Genomic DNA, 20,567 nt, shown 5'->3' with positions numbered 1-20,567 from the left:
ATGCCGGGGGTGGGGGTGGGGCTGAAATGTACATTCCCCACAAAACGCACAGCTGCTTTCAAGCATCCAAAGGCACCCTATAAACTTCTTAACAAAGGAAGTGTAATTGTCTGTCTGTCTTAAATGTTTTTAGTGTCAATTGTTGACTCTGCAATCTTTTGGAAAAGGGGCGATTGTGAAGAAAGACACCCATCTTCTCCCTCGCCTGGAGGGGAAGGTGTTCTGCAGTGTCAGGCCACAGATCCAGACCTGCCAAGGAGCCGTGTCCCTGCACCCACGTCCAGCCCCACCTCTCAGTCCCAAGAACCTCTGGGACCTGCCTTTGCGGTGCTGAGCTCTGCCCCTGCCCCCCTGCTGAGGAGGGGGGCTTCTTGGCCCCCAGGCGCTCTGCCCCAACCAGGCTCCACAAACAGGAAGGAGTTGGGAGGTGCCCCAGAGTTCTGCCTGTCAGCCCTTTCCTCCTCGATGCTGGGCACGACTGGAGTGACCAGGGGTCAGCCACTCTTCCGTGGCATGAGCTGTGGGAGGCCAGGGGTGTTGCTGTGTGCTTGCGTTGGTTCTGGGGGAGCCATGCTGAAGAAGGCCCCGTCTCTGTGCAGGGTATCTCAACATGGGAAGGATCCTTTGCATAAGCTGGAAGTGACAGTGGGAATAGAAAACTGGAAATGGCCGGGGGGGGGGGGGAGAGGGAGTTGCCAAAAGCAAGCAAGAGTGGAAATCAGCCATGAAATCATCTAACCCACCTCAAAAACGGACCGTGCAGCAGCAGCAGAGAAGCCGCTGCAGAGAGCAGCATGAGGAACGGCCTTGGGGCCTCTTCCCTGGAAAGATGGAAGGGGAGGAGGGAGGAGGCAGCTGCCCTTGGGCATCAGGGGAGGGGGAGGGGGAGGGGGCCTCTTGCCCTTTGCCCTTTGCCCTTCCTCAAAGCCTGAGAACTGAAGCAAGGCGGAGTTGCCAGTCTGAAGGGGCCCAGAGGAAGAAGGACGCCTTCAGGCGAGCCTGGCTTAGCCTTAGCCACAGCAGCCTTTGAAGAATTTAAAAAACCGTGATTCATGGTGGGATGGAAGCATCTCCTGTGACGGAAACCTGGACGGCCAAGCACACTAATCTTGGGGAGTCGGCAGGAAGAGACAGGTGTGTTCTCTCCTGCTGCCCCAGTGGCTTTGGCCACACTCAGGAAGCGGGCAGCAGGTGGCGCTGCTGTGCCAGGCGCCAGTCTGTTGGGCTGCTGCTTCCTCCTGCATGTGTTTGGCCTGCAGCTGCCAAGTGACAGCCTCAGCAGCTTGGAGGGCCCAGGTTGGGGGGGGGGGTCTGGGGACTTGTGGGACTTCCAGCTCTCCGCATCCCTGGCTGTTGGGCCTGCTGGCAAGAGCGGAAGGGGGGCTGGAGTCCAACCTCTGGAGGGCCCCCCCACAGATTCTCCCCTCCCGGGCTTTGGGGCTGAGGAGGCTGTGCCCGTCACCTCGTTTGAGGCTGGTTGGGACCAGATTGGCAGTAGGGACTCTGAGCCCTCTCCTTCCCAGGCAGTGGGTCCTGCCGTGCTTTGCAGGTTCCTCCTGGGCTCCAAGCTGTGGAGCCGTTTCCAGGGGGCGCTGGGAAGGAACACTTCGATGGCCCCATGGCATTTGCCCCCTGATCCAGCTGAGGGCTGCTGGAGATGGGTGAGCAAGCAGCTGCCACTCAAGCTGTAAAAGCTAAGCTCCTCCTGCTGGATCAGGCCAAAGGTGGAGGGCACCTCACCTGTCCTGTTCTCCCACTGTGGCCAGCCAGGTGCTGCAACAGGAAGGTCCACAGGCAGCAAGGCAGGAGCCCCTCGGCAGCAACCCTCGCATTCCCTGGTCCCTGCTGCTCAGATGCTCGGCAAATATCCTACTTTTAAAAGACACTGGAAGGCAGCCCTGTTTAGGGAAGTTTTTAAATGTTTAATGCTGTACCTCTGGTTAAGAACTTAATTCGTTCCAGAGGTCCGTTCTTCACCTGAAATGGTTCTTAAGCTGAGGCGTGCTTTCGCTAATGGGGCCTCTTGCTGCCGCTGGTGCGCGATTTCCATTCTTATCCTGGGGTAAAGAACTTAACCTGGAGCAACTACTTCCTGGTTAGCAGAGTTTGTAACCCAAAGCGTCTGTAACCACTTTATTGTGTTTTTAATATTCGATTGGGAGCCTCCCAGAGTGGCTGGGGAAACCCAGTCAGATGGGTAGGGTATAAATCAGGGGTCCCCAAACTACGGCCCCCAGGCTGGATGCGGCCCAATTGGCCTCCCAATCCGGCCCGCTGCCGCCACCCACTCTTACGGCGCGGCGGCGATCTTAAAAATCGGCAAAAAATCGCCAAAAATCCTTTGTGCGCATGCGTATGGGCCTCTCCCGACCCAGAAGAGGTCATTTCCGATGCACTTCCGGGTTGGGGGAGGCCCATACGCATGCGCACAAGTGATTTTCGGCGATTTTTTTCCGACCGTGTGCGTGTGCGCATGCGCACGGGCGCGCACTCCCCCGCCCTCTGGCCCGCTGCGCGCGCACTCCCCTGCCCTCCGGCCCGCTGCACGGTTGGCGCGGCGGGCACCGGCCCGAAGCCTGGTAAGTCTGGGGACCCCTGGTATTAATTATTATTATTATTATTACATGTCCTTCACATACAGTGCTGCTGCTCCTCCGGTGCCCCTAGGATGAACTTGAATTCCTAGATTCACAGCTTTCCTTTTTTTTTTTTTAATGTAAGGTTGAAGCATCTTTCGAAAGATATGAGGCAACAGATATGGACAGCAATCTTTTCGTGCGTGAGAGAGAGAAATTATCCTTCTGCCTTTCAGGGTTTCCTCCCCCTCCCCCCAGAAAAATGGATGCCCATATATGAGAGAGAGGGAGGTGGGCTTTGTAAGGAGAGGAGAGACTGTGGTCTGGTCTGGGAGAGATGCATTTGGGCAGAGAGAGGGGAGGTGCATTTGTGGTGAGAGGTGAGCAATGCATGTGTGTGTCGGGTGTCCATGTGCATGAGAGAGTTTTCATAGGCACCTGGTACATTTTTGCTGGTGCTGAGAAATGCTCCCTAGTGGGGGGAGCACAGAACTTAACAAGCAGCAGGACACAGCTGACTTCTCATGGGAACCTGAGGCTGAGGAAGAAGCCACAGTGACTGCTCTAACTTTGTGTTATGCCATGCTCACATGGTTGCCGTTTTGTGACTGGTGCCCACATCACGGTCTTAAAAGTGAACAAAGGCATTCGGCCAGAGATGTGAAAACAAAGATTTTGTTCTTCTAAAACCGCAGAAAGCACAAGGTGGGCTTCCTTCAGGGGCTAAGTCAGGACCAGGAGTCAGAGCAGGTTGTGATGTGTGGGGTCATGGAAGGAAGGGGGCAGGCCTTGAAGAATTCGGCCTCTAGTGACCCAGGCCTAGGAGGAGGCTGGTGTTTAATTCTGGGGCTCCCTGTGCTTCTCCCACGGCCAGTTGACACAACCAATTGTGCCTCAGCTGACAGTTGCTATTAATATACTTGGGAGCACAAGTTGTGAGCTACAGTCACTGTCGGAGGAACTCCATCATTTCCCCAGCGATAAGACTTAAGTCTTTACAGAGCATTTCCTCTTAGGTATTCCAGGTATGTTCCATGCCATCATTTCAGCAACCCTTCCAGCTCTGCTGTAAAGGTAGACCAGGCTTCCTGCCTCCACTGGGGGGGGGGGTTGAGGGCTGTGAGGCAGATGGAGGCTCTGGGACCTGGGGTCAGCCTGGCACTTGGCCCTGGGCCCTCCATGGGCTCAAGGCAGACGTCTCCCTCCCTGGCATCTCCTTCAAGTGGCAGAGAAAAGGCTTTGCCCCTCCCAGCTGCTGAGGGCCACAGCTACAGTGCCCTTACCTGCCAGTTTCCGAGCAAGAGATGCTGCCTGGTCCGGGTCCTGGTCCTCTTCTCTGGCAGCCAGCAAGGCTGGTGCTAAGGCAGGCGGCCGCTGCAGAGGCAGCCGCCTTACGCTGCCCTTTCCTGCCCCATGAATTAAGCAGCCCCTGTGGGGAGCTTGGTAATACTTTTATTAATAGTTAATTACTCCCTCTGCCTTGCCAGAGAAATGAGACTCACTCAGGCCTCATAAATCCAAGCGGTGATCCTGCAATAAAAAGCAGCAAGGAGACTTCATTCCGGTGGCTCCTTCATCAGCCTTGCCTACAGCGCTGGCATTTAGGGAATGACAAACGGCGGCACCAGGTGCCTGGGCACAAGGGCGCAGAGGAGAGGGGTCTGGCTCCCGTCCAGGGACAGGCCTCCCCCCCCCACTCTGGGCTGGATCCATGGCAGGATGCAAGTGCTCTTTGCTCTGGGGCTCCGGAGGGACCCCTTGTGGGGGAACAGCAGCCCCCTGTTGCAGTGGCATGAGAAAATGGGAGAGATTACTCTGGCTCTGTGAAGTTCTCCCTCCTTGGGCCCAGAAACTAATAGGCAGCCTATGCAGTTGGACCAGGATGGGTGTAAAATTCTCCCACCGTCTTGCCCCAATGAACAACCTGGTTGCCAAATTCTGCAGCAGCTGAAGTTTCCAAGAACTGTCTTCAGAGGCAGCCCCATGCATAATGCGTTGCAGGAATCTAACCGGGAGGTTACTAGAGCGCAGTTGACAGAGTCCAGACTATCCAGTCCAGGGAGGAGCGCAGCCGGAAGAGTGTACGGTAGCTGGAAGCTGAGCTGGGGAATCGGGTCTTGCCTGCCCTGCAGATGCTGGCTGGGCACGACCCTCGGGGGTCTTCTTCCCCAGGCCTCTGAGCGCTTCCAGGCGCGGCTTCTAACGGGGGTCCGTGCCAGATTTAGGGAGGGGGGGGGCTTGCATGGCGCTGGTGCCCCTCCCCAACAGCGCACAGTGGCCGCCGTGCTTCCACGCCGCCTTTCCCGGGGCCCGGGGCGCATCGAGACCTGGAGGGCAGGAGGAGCGAGCGAGGCTCTGTCCGGTTCCCATGAACCTGGCAGCCCCGTGGGAGCGGTTCTGCAAGCAAGCCCCCGCCGGCCCGCGAGCTGGGCGACCACGTGCCTAAGAGGGAGGCGGCCTGACTGCTCGGCGCCGCTGCTTGGACGGGGCGGGGATGTCCTGGCCGCCGCGTGGCGAGGGAGGGGAGGGACGGGGCAGCCCGCGGCGGCGTCCGCTTGGCTCCTCGAGTGTTTCGAAGGCCGTTCTGGCGAGGCCGTCGCAACGCAGTTGCGCCCACGAGCCCCCCGACGCCCTCTTCCCGGTGCCAGCATCCGGAGCCCGGGGGTCTCTGCAGGTCCAGTCCGCGCCTGCTGGTGGAAGCCGGGCTCGTCGTGGGGGCGCCTTTCCTCTGCCGAGCGAGTGCGCAGGATACTTTTTTTGGGGGGGGGGAGATCTCCCTCCCGCCCCGTCGAGGAGCGAAGCGAAGGTGCCGTTGGCGAGAGGCTCCGCTCGTTGCCGCCCCCCGGATTTGCATAATCCTGCATGGCGATATGATAATGATGTTTGTTAAAGACAGGGCGCAATAAATTAATCCCGTTAAGTTGTTGCTGCGAAAGGCAAAGAGTGATTTACGGCGGCGGTGCGGAGCCGCGTCGAGGCTGCGGCACAGCGGGCTGCCTATGCCGGGAGACCCCCCCCCCCAGTGCCCCCCCCCCCAGCCATCGCCCCCCAAAGGCAAGGGCAGCGGAGCCAGGCGCCGAGTCCTGAGACCCGCCCCGGGAGTCCCCAAAGACCTCCTGGAGGCCCCTTCCCCTCCGGGCACTCAGCCCCCCACCCGCCTGGCGTCGCTGGGAAGCCGCTTTCTACGGCGCCTGGACGTCGGTCCCCCCCTCCAGCTCATAGATCCCACGGTTACACTCTCTGCATATCTCAAAAGCATCATTCCAAGGAATGGTAACCTTTTTATTAACATGAAAATTTGGGAGCACCTTCTTCCCCCAGGAACGACTTCGTGGCCCTCTTGTGTTTGCCCAAGGCCTTTATGACAACTTACAAATCTGACAAGAGGGAGAGAAGGCAAGGCAAGGCAGGAGAGCTGCATTGAAAATGAAGCTGGTTCACTGGACCAAGGAGGGGCAAGAACAAGGAAATCTCTGTTCCCTGTACAGTATATAGAAATTGTAGAAACTTTTATGCTCATATTTAACCAATGAAGCACTTTATCAAGTCATATTAAATAAGCTAGAAATGTGTAACATAAATATTTTTCTATTTATAGACACTGTATTTATAAAATCAGGAGGGACAAAAAAAGACCAGAGAAGCCCTGCAGCAGCAGCAGCAGCAGCAGCAGCAGGATGAGGCCAAGGGAGGCCCATCTAGTCGAGGCTCCTCTTCTCAGCTCGGTTGACCCAGCAAGTGGCACCCAGAGGCCTCTGGCTCCGACAGGGGAGGGCGCAACACAGTCTTTTCCTCCTGACTTTGGCTAAAGCTGCCAGGCATTCATGAAATCTGGATTATATGTCCTGATCCGCAGGCCCAAAGGAGGCTCTGAGCGAGTGGCTGGCTGGCTGCAGGGAGACCAGAGGGATGTCAGGAACGCCAGAAGGGAAGGACCGCTTTTGTTGCTTCATGAAAGAAAGGCGAGAGCTTTCAACGTTCCCTGCAGAGCCCTGCTGCCTTTACAGACTCCTGGCAGATGCCAAAGCAGCAGGCAGGTGTCATGACTTGTCTGTGAGGTGCTAATATGTGAAGCGCTACTTCTACACCCAGCAAGCTAGGAGCCCAATGGGTTCTCCTCTGACTTGGAGGCCCCTTCCCAGCTCTCCTCCATCTCTCAGGTCAAGGGAAGAGCTGACAGGCAGCCAGCGTCAAAGCCTCTCCTCTCCCAATGAACTGAACCAAAACATCATGGGATCCAAACCTGTGTGAATTTATTTTTGCAGCAACTAACACTTAGTCCTGGAGTTATCGCGATGACCAAAGCGGCATTTACAGGCCTTCCAGGACATTTTCACCGTTGGGTTCTATGCAGCCCTCCAGCCTTCAGATGCCAGGAGGCCGTTGGGACCAGGGGCAACCCCTCCCTTGGCTCCCCCAGGACGGAGGGGGCCTCCACCACCACCATCACCACCAGAGCTGGGGGTGAGCAAGAGTGCCAGGTGGGGAGGTGGGCAAGCTGAGAGGGCAGCTCTCTGGAGCCTGACCTGGATGGGTGCAAAGGAAAGGGAGCAGCAAGTGCCTGCGATAGTTAAGAGACAGTGAAAATAGGGAAGTTTTTCAAACAGAGTTTGGATGGCTCCCTTTCAGGGATTTTTGAGTTGTGGTTCCTGCATTACAGGGGGTTGGACCGGATGACCCTTGGGGGTCCCGGCCAGCTCTGTGATTCTACGATTCCATGCAAGGTTTTCTTTCCAGAATGGAATTAGCCAGGGCGCTTTTAGGGAACCCCATGCCAGGGCCACTGAGCCCTTCCCCAGACACGCAGGGCAGGAGACGCTTATGGGGACATGGCCACAGCAGGGCAGTTAGTGTCAGAGGCCCCCTGCCTCCCCCCCCCCACTGAACCTGCTCCTGGTGCCGGTTGCAAGGGAGGGGGCAGAGGCAGACCTGGAAGTCTTTCCTGGGTGCAGAAATAGCTAAGTGCAGCAGCAGGAGGGAGGGAGGGAGGGAGTCCTGATTTACACCTTGTCAGGCCTGGGCGGCCTCCCCTCATTACCAGCCTTTGCCTCGTTATTTATTCCTGTCTAAATATTTCATTGTCTTAATTGTGACAATCCAGCAAGCAGGAGCAGTCGCAGTTCCAGGCTGGGGTGTGGGTGTGTGTTGCTGCAGTCAGGCTGGGGGTGCCTAGGGTAGCCAGGGGTGGGGTGGGGTGGGGGCGCCAATCAAGAAGTGCAGAGAGGGCCATGCATGCCCATGCCCGCCCCAAGTGGGCAGCTGGGGCAGGGGGAACTTTTCACCCAGAGCTTGGCAAAAGCCCTCCCCCACAAGCCTGGCCCTCCTGCATCCGCCACAGGGCTAGGCTGTGGGGGGAAGGCCTGAGGCTGCCCCACCCTGTTAGACACCTTCCTGCCCCCCCACCTCAGCTGGTCCTCAGATCCTGGAAGAAAAGGAAGGGAGTCCTTTGGGCCTTAATGCCATTTGCAAGCCCCTGCACCTCTTTCCAGGCCTGGCCAAGTCACAGCCTCCTTTTGTCTCCCTAAAAGCAGGAGATAAGGGGTGTGGGGTCAGAAAAGGAGATCGGGCCAGCCTTGCCCCCCCCCCATGCCCAGTTTGGGTACTGGATCTGTTGCACCAGGCTGCTCCCCCTTCCCCATTTTTGCAGTTCCATCTGCTGGGAGGGAGGGAGGTTGGGGGGGATGTCTCCCATCTCCAGAGACAGCTGCCCTGCCCCCCTTCCCTTCCAAATGTTAATTTTATGGAGACCTTTATAAATCTTGCTGTTTCTGCTGTCCATGGGCTACATAGATTTCATCTTGTTGAGAGGTGACACTCGTGGCCTTTGGTAACAGGCTATCAATTTAATGCACTGAGCGTAATAAAAAACACAGGACCATATTAACTCCCAATTACTCTGCTCTGCTCCTGGCATTAACCCCTTGTGGCCAGAAATTCATCTTTCCCCAGCATGGGGGTGGGGGGATGGGAGTGCAAGGAGGGGGGCTGCGGACTGAACCCTCGTCTCCTCTGTGGCAGGTGGGGAGCAGCCCGAGTCTTGGCTGGGAGGTTGTTCCGGAGGGTCCTGGCCTGGCTGGGATCACTGGGGACAGCTTTTGAGAGCCGATCGTCCACTGCAAATGCACACACCTTGGAGTCAGGGACCCCTAGAGCAGTGGTTCCCAACAGGTGGTCCGGGGACCCCCAGGGGTCCGCGAGCTATGCCAGAGGGGTCCGCAAGATGCTATTAGAATAAAAAATATATTAAATATATTTCGTATGATAACAGATTTTTTGTTTTGGCCGCTTCCTCCATGAGCAGAGTCTAGTGCAAAACTAGAATTAGATAGAGGCAGTAGTTCTGCTGTATGCCGTTAGGTGGCGCTTTACAAACACTACTGTTTTGCAAAGAGGCAGCGCGCGCATTCTACTAACGCTCACCTCCCCAAGATGCTTTGTGCGCGTCGGCTTCATTTGTGCGCTACTGTGCAGGTACCCTGTCTTCTCCATTCCCCTCCCTCCTCCTTGGCGCGCGCTGCCTCTTTGCAAAACAGTAGTGTTTGTAAACAAAGCGTTGTTTTTCGTGGAAGCTACAGTTCGCGTAGTTAAAAATGGACCGTTGGTTAAAAAGTGGTTCGTTAAAACGACAAAGGCCTACAGATGAAGAGGAAGAACTGTAAAAAACGTATAAATATAAAATATAAAAAGACTCTTAATTTGGCTCTCACTTTTTAATTTTAGGATTAGGAATTAATGGGGGTCCTTGTCACAATAGCGGCTCGATGAGGGGTCCTCGAGAAAATTTTGTTGGGAACCCCTGCCCTAGAGCACCACCAGTGCCCCCACCCCAACATATTTATCTGTAAAAATTGTATCTGTATGCTGCCATCTCGTCCTCTGTCGTCCTCTCGGGACGACAGAGGACGAGATGGTTGGACAGTGTTCTCGAAGCTACGAACATGAGTTTGACCAAACTGCGGGAGGCAGTGGAAGACAGGAGTGCCTGGCGTGCTCTGGTCCATGGGGTCACGAAGAGTCGGACACGACTAAACGACTAAACAACAAACAACAACAACATGCTGCCGTTGGTAAAACAACAATGACACAGTTAGCAACACAGAGGTATACAATAAAGACCACGTAAAGACTCAAATGAATCACCTATTACAAGAAGATATTTCATTATTGTCTGCATTATTTTCCTGCATGGAAGTTTTCAGCCAGCATCTAAAGGTTAAATGTTTTTAAAGGTTTTTAATGTTTGAAGTTCTATTCTGTTTTTAACGTTCTGTTGAAAGCTGCCCAGAGTGGCTGGGGAAACCCAGCCAGATGGGAGGGGTAGATAATAATAATAATAATAATAATAATAATAATAATAATAATAATAATAATAAATTAATTAATTATAGCAGCTCAGTGGGTGCCAGCTCAGGAAGCTGGAGGAGAATATTAGCCCCATTCGTCCTTCTGCTATTGGGGAAGGTTCGTCTGCAGAGGCCCCCCGGAGCCCCCTCCCCGTTTCTGGATGCATTTCATAAGAACGTACATGGACACAGGAAGATGCCCTGTACCAAGTCAGATAAAGGGTCATAGAAGCATAGAACTTTAGAGTGGGAAGGGACCCCTGAGGGTCATCCATCCCACCCCCTGTACTCAGGAATCATGGCTGAATAACCCCTGTCAGGCGCCCACCTCTGATGAAAGAGTCTGCCACCTCTTGAGGGAGACCCTTCTACTGCCAGACGCCTCTTACTCTCAGAAAGTTCTTCCTAATGTCTCGCCACCTGAGTCCATTCATTCAGATCCTGCCCTCTGGAGAAGCAGAAAGCAAGCTGTTTGGTTGGAAAAAGACATTTCTTAAAATGAAAAGCCTCACTAACTCAAAAGAGAAATTTCAACAAAAAACCGGCAGTTTAAAACTTGTAGTGAGGAAGATGTCAAAGTCCAGCCAAGCAATCTACAGAATTAATTAAACCAATTAAAACACAGTTTAAACCAGCAGTAAAATATCCATTAATATCATCCATAACCGCCCAAGTTCTTAATGGGAAAAAGCTCATCTCAGCTAAAAGCAATGGGAAACGAATGAGGCTTCAGCTTTGGTTTAAAAGCTGGAACTGGTGTGGGAAACCAGACATGGGAGGAAGTTCCACCAACAGGGACCCAGCACGGAGAAGGCCCCGTCTCTAGGTGGATCCAGCAAGAGGGGCCTCAGGCGCTGCTCTTGAGGTTCGGGCAGCTTCACAGGGAGGCAGTCAGGTCCTTGACTCAGCCTGGCCCCCGGGAATCGCTGGCAGTGTCAGAGGTCAAATAGCGGCACTAGAAGCTGGGTCTTAAATGGCACAGCAGGCAGCTCAAGGGACTGGCTCCGTATCAGATTCACATATCCTGGCCATCCAACCCCAGAGAGCTCCTGGGTGACCACATTCTGTGACTCTTGCCATCTTCAGAAGCAGACCCACAGAGAGCCCATGGCAGTAGTCTAGCACAGAAGTAACTAGTGGTGGGGTACTTCCAGAGCCTGGATTTAGAGCACCTGCCTTGGAGACAGGAGGCCCCAGGTTCAGGCTTCAGTGTCTCCAATTAAAAAGGATAAGGAGGAAGACAATACTGAAGGCTCTTCTCTGCCTGACACCGCCCTGGAAAGCCTTCACAATCCTGGGCTAGATGGACAAATACCTGGTATAAGAGCAGCTTCTAGACAGTCCTCTAGGGCAGCCCCATGTAGAGTGCATTACAGTAGTCTAGGCAGGAGGTCACTAGAGCATAGGCAACTCAGGAGAAGCTGTAGCTGGTGAATCAGCCTGGGAACAGACACAGAAGCCACTTGGACTCCAGAGGCAAGTTGGAATCCGGGATGGGTCCCCAAGCCTGCTCCTTAGTAGGGAGTGCAGGCTCTCAGCGAACAGGCTGTACAGCTAACTCCCAGACTTGGGAGCTGCCAACTCCTGCGCCCCCACCTTACCAGGATTCAGCCCCACCCAGACCCTGATCTGACACCTTCATGGCCTCTCCTGATTCATACTGCACATTGATGGAGCTGCGCTCTCTATCCCCAGGTGACAGTTCCCAAAGAATTCACGTTGGGGCAAGTTGTACCTTGAAGAGCACAGGAGAAAAGGTGGCCCCCTGTGGGACCCGGCAACTAAACAGCCACAGGCAGGGGTGCCAACTTGAATAAAATATTGGGGGGGGGGAGGTAAGCCCCACCCCACGCAATCAATTACATGACGCAGTGCATGCACACCATTTGAATGGCAATACCCATCAACTTTGGGGCCCCCCAGCCCCCTCTAATATCGTATTGGAGGGCCGCAGCTCCCTCGGCCCCTAAGAGTTGGCTCCTATAGACATGGGGCCAAGCAGTAGTTGCCCAATACTGACTTCTGGTGATGACCTTTGAGGAAGGAGTGGAACCTTTGTAGCCCAGCCTCCAGCTCCCATCCCTCGGAGTCCTTCCAGAAGGATGCCATAGCCAATGAAGTTGAAAGCTGCAAGGAGAACTAAAAGGCTGCACCCACTTGTCCTGGATCCCTCGGGGTCCCTTCCAACTCTGCAGTTCTATGATTCCCCCTGCCTCTCTCCTGATATAAGTCATCAGTCAGGGAAATCAAGGTTATTTAGGTGCTTAAATCAGGCCTTGAATGGATCTAGAAAATTTGCTTTCTCCATGCATGTGTTTACCTGTCAGGGAACCAAGGAGAAGGGGGCAGTTTGGGGCTTTATCTTAAATGGCACTTAGGATATGGAGTGAGGCATTAAGTGCCATTAAATCCAGCTGGGAAGAAAGAACATGTGCTATTGAGTTCAACATACATGGAAGTGGACACAGTTGCTGAGCAAGTCCAAAACAGTCAAAGTGGACCTCAAAAGAGGAAACTTCTAGAAAAGGAGAGGATTTGTATAAAGGAAGTTGAAAGGATCAGATATCTCCAGAGTGCTCCGGGGTCATTGAAAACGACAGCAGTAGAGGCTCATCTAGGCTGTTTTCTGCAGATCAGGAAAGGAGCCACTGCCAAGTGCAAGAGGATGCCAGCGTGGTTAATGAGCAGAGTCAAGGAAACCCAAGAAGACAAAAAGGTTTCTGTCAAAAATGAAAGTCTTGTACAAATGAGAAGAACACAAAGGAAAGGCAAATGTTGGCAAAAGAAGAAGAGCAAGCAGACAAAGGAGAAAAATGAGATCGCAGAGCAACTGAATGAATTCTTTGTGTCTCTCTTCACTGCAAAGGATGGAGGGCAGATCCCCGAGCATGAACTAACTTGCTTGGGAAAGGCCTCCGAAGGACTGGAGCTAATTCAGTGGTGAAAAGAAATGAAGTTCTAACCCTTCGTCACTAAATAAAAACACAAGCAGAGTCCAGATGGCATTGACCCAACAACTCTTAAAGAACTCCAATATGGAAGTGCTGGTCTTCTAACAAAAATGTTGCTACAGAATAGGGGGTGGGGGGAGGGGAGGGCTCCATGGGGATGATATCCTGGGGTCCCTTCCAGGCCTGTGATTTGGCATCCGGGATTTAGACTATAGGAGAAGGAGCTGCAGAGCCAGTCCAACCCATTTCTTTGTTAGGCTAATGGCCTTAGCCGCTCAGCTAAGCACTGCATATTGCATGACTAAAAGAGGGGGCCACATTGCCAAAGCAACAGCTAAGTGATGGTGCTCTCTGGGGAGAAGGAGGGCATTTCTCATCCACCTCACCTGGCTGGATGCCAGGTGTTCCAAGCAGGGGAGCAACAGGCCTGGAGGGGGAGCTGTGTCTGTAGGCATGAGTTTGGGATACTGCTGGGAGCTGGACAGACAGAGGCTGGTCTTGCTCTGTGCGTGACCCCAAAGCTGGGACGGATGGGGAGGCAGCACCTGTTGGGCTGTTAGTTCTGTGAGTCCCTCCATCCTCTGCTCAGGTTGTATCCTTGGCATCCAGCCACCTCAAGAGGCAACAGAGGGCGCCTCCAGGAGGGAAGCCAAACCACTGCGCTGGCAGAACTGAAGTCGAACCCCCCCCCCTGGAGTGCAAGCCTGGCCAGTGTGTCTGGAGATCTTGGGCTGCCCAGACAACAAAACACGCGCCCCCCGGCCTCGCTGATGTGGAAAGCAGAGCAAGATGTTTGGCACCAGCTGGGATGCAGGAGTTGCCAGAAGGTGTCTGGTTGTATATATGTGTAAATAAAAGCATATGCAGTGGTACCTCGGTTTAAGAACAGCTCTGTTTACGAACTATTTGGTTTATGAACTCCGCAAAACCGGAAGTGGTGTCCCGGTTTGAGAACTTTACCTCGGTCTAAGAACGGAAGCCGAACGGCGGAAGGCCTCATTAGGGAAAGCGTGCCTTGGTTTAAGAACAGTTTCGGTTTAAGAACGGACTTCAGGAATGGATTAAGTATGTAAACCGAGGGACCACTGTATCCAAAAGACACCACTCTCTCCGCTGGCCTGCACTGAAAGGAGACCCAACTCTGGGGAAGTGCAGGCGCCCGGAGTCTCTTGCCCCTCGGGGTCCCTCCCCACTCTCAGCTCAGTGACCCCGTCTCTCTCTGAACTCCCAGCCCTGGGGGAACTGACAGGGGAGAGGAACGCAGGGAGGAGACTTTGGGTCTCTGCACAGCAGTGGGGGTGGTTGGGGGAATGATCATTTGCCCCACCTCCCCCCCCCATTCTCACCTGCCCCGGGGCTCCTGGGGCTGCTTTAGGCTGTGCTTGAGCTGCTGCTCACTTTCTCCCCCCCCCCCCGGCCTCCCTCCACAAGGCTGGCTCTTGCACAATGCCAACGAGCATTAATACAAATGCTTTGAATGTGTTAACAATGCTAATAGTATTTCCATACTAATTAGTAACGCTGTTCGAACGAACTCCTCTTTTAATGATATAAATTACCAGCCAGGCAGAGTGAGAGGTTGAAGCTAAGAGCCAGGCGGAGGGAGCAGCAATTACCATGTGTGTGTGCTGGGGAGGGGGGGGGGTTCCTTCTCCTTTCCTGCCTTCCCATGGAACCAGCACATCGGGGGAGGGGGTGTGGGGGGTCTGCTCTCTGTCCCACCCCCAAAGCTCACACGTCATAGAAGTATGTGGAGCACAACTACCCCCTCCTGAATGATACAACTTGGTGAATTGTATGTGGGACCAACCAGGGGCGTAGGAAGATGGGGCGGTGGGGGCGGTGCGCCCCGAGTGACACGATCCCAGGGGCGCTATCACCGCTGCCCCCCCGCCCCCCAAACGCGCACCCCGCCACTGCGCACGGCGTGCCCTGCCCCCAAAACGTGTGCCACGTCACTGCACACAGTGCGCCACGCCCCCAGAATGTGTGCCACGCCACTGGGGGCAGCGTGCCTGCTCTCCGCCCCCGGTGGCAGAACGTGAAGCTCTGCCGCTGGGACCAACTCAAAGAAAGGAGGCGTAGGGGTTGCCTTCCTGGGGAAACTCAGGGCAATAACCTGAAGATCTAAAGATGATTTCAACCCAGAAGGAAGTGGGAATGGGAGTCCTGCTCCTCCTGCGAGAAGAGTCTCCTGGATCAGGCCAGTCCGTTGCCTGTGGGAAACAAGCAAGGAGAATTCAAGCCCAAGAGCAACTCTCCAGCCACTGGGATTCAGAAGCATCGCTGCCTGAAACTGTGAAGGCAGAACAGAGCCATCCTGGCTAGGAGCCATCGATGGCACTCTCCTCTTCCATGAATTTGTCTGATAGTCTTTTAAAACCATCCAAGTTGGCAGACATCCCTGCTTCCTGCAGGAGGGAGTTCCATAGTTTAACTGTGATGCATTCATTTGTCCTGAATCTTCCAGCATTCATCTTCATGCCCGTGGGTTTTCCTGGTGTCATGAGAGAAGGAAGAACACTTTCCCCCATCCACTCTCTCCATGCCGTGCAAACTTGATACTATCAACTTCTATCTTGTTAAAACCGATTACGAGAAATGCAAACCTATAAACATCTCTACAGATAGAAGATGGGTCTGAGAGATCCCACCCCACAAAAAGAGGGCTGTTCTTTAACCAGTTTCTGACCCCTCGGAGCACCCTCTCCTCTTATTCCACAACAACTTGAGACCACCAAGACTCTTTCCCCTCCATTCCTGTCCGTGTGTGTGTGTGTGTGTGTGTGTGTGTGTGTGTGCTATTGCTGCTCTGCCCCCCCCCCCCCGAAGCTGCTGTCCCCTTGTATGCACCTTGGATTGCATAGCCCTGTGGCCTCTGTTCTCAAGAGGTTCAGCTGTGAGATTGCAGGGGTTGGACTAAATGACCCTTGGGATCCCTTCAAACTCCGCAATTCTGTGACTCTTGGTTCCGAGATCAATGGTGCCAATTTTACAAATGCATAATGTATTTTACAAACGCGCTAGGTCAGTGGTTCCCAACAGGTGGTCCGGGGACCCCCAGGGGTCCGCGAGCTATGCCAGAGGGGTCCGCAAGATGCTATTAGAATAAAAAAAATATTAAATATATTTCGTATGATAACAGATTTTTTGTTTTGGCCGCTTCCTGCATGAGCAGAGTCTAGCGCAAAACTAGAATTAGATAGAGGCAGTAGTTCTGCTGTATGCCGTTAGGTGGCGCTTTACAAACACTACTGTTTTGCAAAGAGGCAGCGCGCACATTCTACTAACGCTCACCTCCCCAAGATGCTTTGCGCGCGCCGGCTTCATTTGTGCGCTACTGCGCAGGTACCCTGTCTTCTCCATTCCCCTCCCTCCTCCCTGGCGCGCGCTGCCTCTTTGCAAAACAGTAGTGTTTGTAAACAAAGCGTTGTTTTTCGCGGAAGCTACAGTTCGCGTAGTTAAAAATGGACCGTTGGTTAAAAAGTGGTTCGTTAAAACGACAAAGGCCTACAGATGAAGAGGAAGAACTGTAAAAAACGTATAAATATAAAATATAAAAAGACTCTTAATTTGGCTCTCACTTTTTAATTTTAGGATTAGGAATTAATGGGGGTCCTTGTCACAATAGCGGCTCGATGAGGGGTCCTCGAGAAAATTTTGTTGGGAACCCCTGCGCTAGGTAGCCCAAAGCCACCACCCAAGTCATGTAGAAGAAGAATTCAGTCCAGAGAGCAAGTTTTTAAAAGAGGTTTCAAGGCCCTTTCTCACCTCCCGCTTCACTCTCAGGCCTGACAGCTGGAACACTCATGAAATGCGGAAAGATGTTATTTCTTAATGTGCTACCTTTATACCCCTCCTTTCCTGAAAATGGAAGAGTTCCAGGCTGCGTGCAGGTGATGCTCACTCCCCCCCCCAGGTGGTGCCATTTGTGTACCTTGCCTGCCCACCTGAGCCACTGGTGACCCGTCCCCCTCCAGTCCACAGCACCAACTTTGCAGTGAGTGGCTTCCAAGCCCCCAAGCCCACAATGAGCCCTCCTTTTTAGCAGGCTGCTGTGCGCATGGGCTGGAGCTAAGGAACATTATGGATTTGCAGGGCGTTTGCTAAGCTGAAGTGACTATTCATGTGCGCCAGGCCCACTCCCTCTGCCGAATCCGCTGCTCATCCCACCGGGAATTCCACACAGATGTGCTTCGCTCGGCTTAGCTGCTTTGACTCGTCTGCCACTTCTGTGCAATCAAAGGGGGCAGAATCAGGATCCCTGGAGGGAGCGCACGCACGCACGCTCTGCAAAGCACCGCTTGCACCCGTCACAGCTGGCAAAGGATTGGCAGGAGTCTCCTCCTGCCTGTTCTGACGTCTCCCCTCGTGCAGACTGGGGGGCATGAGGAGGAACCCCCAAGTCCGCTCTGCTGCAGCTCCGTGTCCAGGTTGCAAGGGGGGCCCCCTTGGGCCCCCAAGACCCACGGGGCAGCTGGAAACAAACCCTCAGCTGCACAGCAGAAGTAGAGGGGGAAAGCGCCGACAATGATGGACCACAATGGTAGAGCTGGAAGGGACCCTGAGGGTTCTGCAAGGCAGGAATCACAGCCAAAGAATGCCTGACAGGAGGCCATCCAAGCTCTGCTTAAAAACCTCCCCGGAAGAAGAAGGTGCTCTGGCTGTGAAGTTGGAGGCAGCAATGCCTCTGAAGACCAGAGTGTGGCTCTTGGGCTTGGATCCTGCTTGCTGGTTCCCCATAATGGGCAGCTGTTCGGCCACTGTGAGAACAGGATGAGGCTGGACTGGGTGGGCCACTGGTCTCTTGCAGCAGAATTCTTCTTATGCTCTTATGTTCTTGAACCCGAAGCACCAGGCAGTGTGCTGAAGAGAAGGGAGAGAAGCCATGGCAATTTGCTGCATTGCACGGGATGATACATTTTGGAGCTAACTTCTGTTTGTCCATTTAACATTAATGGAAAGGCAGAGAGCTGTAATTTGCCTTCAGGACGGTGATATTGTACGACTCTCAGCTGGATGAAAAGCTTGCCTTGGCTGTGGTGAGTGCTGGATGCAAGGTCTGAAAGTAGCCAGGCCCTTTTTTAAGCTAATGCTTGTGCATCCATAAGATAAAGGAAAATAGAACACAAAGGGGATCCCTCTTCAAGCAAAAGCCGGAGCTTTGAGGTCTTGGGCAATGTGGCCAGTAACAAAGAGCTGCTTGCTGGTTAAACATCTTGCTGGTCAGCTGGATACGCGTGTCTGTGTACATTAAAAAATAAGTACATTTGGGACCCAGCAAGTGCCCCCCAGCCCTAGCCCCATGGATACCCCAATCCTCTGAATGCCAGTCGCTGGGAATGACCTGCAAGGGAGATCTGCTGTTGCCTCAGGTCCTGCTTGTGAGTTCCCAAAGGAAGCTCTGTAGGAACCGGGGACGTGGGATCAGGTGGGCCTTGAGTCTGGCCTGGGAGCAGGAAGGGTGTGTGTGTGTGTGTGTGCTCTTTGTAAACATGGTTGGCCAAGCCGGACTACTGGTCCACCTCGTGCATTGTGCCCACTTGGGCTGGCAGTGTCTCTCCAGGGTCCTGCAGCCAGAAAAAGCCCCTTCTCGTATTTCTGCTCCTGGAAATCCTCTGAGCTGGAGTGTGTGTGTGTGTATGTATGTATGTATAGGTGGGGGGGGGGACCGAATGAGAGATGTTCTGCATGCAAGGCGGGTCCTCCATCCCTGAGCTGCCCCCTCCCCCCTGGGCGCTGGGGGGGGGGCAAGGGAGGGAGGGGGCGATGCGGAGCCAGAAGCTTCTGTGCTGACAGTCCCTTTTTGAAACAAGATGAATGAGCTGGAGTTGCTGAAAATGATTCTCATTTATAATCTGCCGCGTTCTGGAGCTCCCCAATTAATTCTCTATAGATACATAAATAGGCCTCGTGTTTATTTTGCTTCCAACGTAATCAACATTACACTTTGGTGCCCGTTCCTGTCAGAGCCTCTTTGCCGCGCCGGATGCCTCACACACCTGCCTGGCAGGCCCTGGGGAGCCAAGCTCATGCTCCAGCGGCCGCAGGATGCCCCCTGGCACAGCCACATGAGGGGCCTCTGTGCCTCCTGGACTTGCCTGCTTCAGACCCCCGGGCCACACCATTCCCTGCCTATGGGCTCCACAGCCCCACAGGGGCAGCTGGCAAGGCGTGCCATTCAGGGCGTGGCCTCCTTTTCCTACTTTGGATTGGCACAACATTCCCACCTGCAGCCCATGTCCCTGCCCTGGGGCACTGGTCAGTCAGTCAGGCGGCCAGGTGGAGGAGGGAGGGACCCGGAGGCCCCTTACTGCCCGGTGCTTGCAGAGTCAGACCCTGGGGCAGCCAGGATACAGAGGTGAAGAGATCCATCCAGGGCAAGCACTGGCCTAGTTAGGGTCATAAAATTGTAGAGTGGGAAGGGACCCCCGAGGGCCATCTAGTCCAGCCCCCTCCTATGCAGGAATCACCGCTAATGAATACCTGACAGATGCCCCCCCCGACCGCTGCTTAATGACCTCCAAGGAAGGAGAGTCTGCCACCTTCCAGACAGTCCCTTCCAACTCTACAATTCCACGATTGTATGATTAATTTCAATAGGTCTCCTCTGAGCCAAATGTAGTTGGATACAGCCCAGAGCATGGGTGTACCCAGCATGGGGCAGGGGGGTGCAGCTGCCCCCTCAGAAGACCAAACCACGGGCCCAACTAGGGAAGCAAATACCCTGCGCAGGCGCCCCGCTTGTTGACACGGGAGGGGAGGGGAGGGGGGGAGGAAACACTGCTGGTGCCGTGGCTCCTCGGCGGCGGCTCCTCCTCTCAGCCCGCCCTGCCTACATTTGCACCAATTCCCGCCCACTAAGGCCTTCGCGCCTCCCAACAGAAAGCCCTGCCGGGCGGCAACCTCTCCTGCCTAGGTGTTCCGCTGGGCTGGCAAGCGAAGGAGACGCAGCTCCCTGCATTGGTTGCAGCCGCTGCTGCACTCTGCCTCCCGGTAGGCTATACTGCGATCGTCGGCGCCGGGGGCTGGGAATCCCCCTTCCCCCCTCCGCACCCCCTACCCCCCCCTGAGTTAGGAGTTGCTACTGAGACTCCTCCTGGGCCGGGAGAGGAAGTGCACCGACAGGAGCCAGTTCAGCCTCGGCGGGCAGAAGCCCGCAAAGGAGGAGTGGGGGGCGGCGCCCAAAGGCGGTGGTCGTGGCTGCTGCAAGGAAGCTGCATGGGGGCGTTTGCGCCGGATTGCCGGCGGCAGGAGTAGCCCAGCGGCAGTGACCCTTCCTCGCCGCCTCGTGTGAGAGAGTTTAGGGGGTTCATTTAGTAGTTGCAGCCGCCGCAGAGTCGTCGGGCCCGCTGGCCCTGTAGCCCTGCCCACATTCCCACTTTGTGGTCCCTCCCCTCCCGTGCCTTGGACCCGCCCCTGAACGACCATGGCTTGCCCCCTCCTAGTTTTGATCCTGGGTACGCCCCTGGCCCAGAGCACCTCTACCTGAAACCTAGGCCACCAGGGGTGGAGTGGGACCCTGGACTGGCTGTTCTGCGCTGGCTGCAGAAGGAAGAGGGCAGGTGCCAGAGAGGCAGAAGACGCAGAGGCAGGAGGGTTTCAGGGCCTTTTCCAGGAAGTGACAAAGCGAGGAAGGAGGGAGAAGGACAGTCTGGGGAGAGAGAAGAGGGCCTTTCAATGCCTTTGACCTTACA

The sequence above is a fragment of the Zootoca vivipara genome, chromosome 7 (genome assembly GCF_965207765.1).
Source record: "Zootoca vivipara chromosome 7, rZooViv2.hap1.1, whole genome shotgun sequence".
Lineage (NCBI taxonomy): Eukaryota > Metazoa > Chordata > Lepidosauria > Squamata > Lacertidae > Zootoca > Zootoca vivipara.
Note: the sequence above shows the minus strand (reverse complement) of the source record.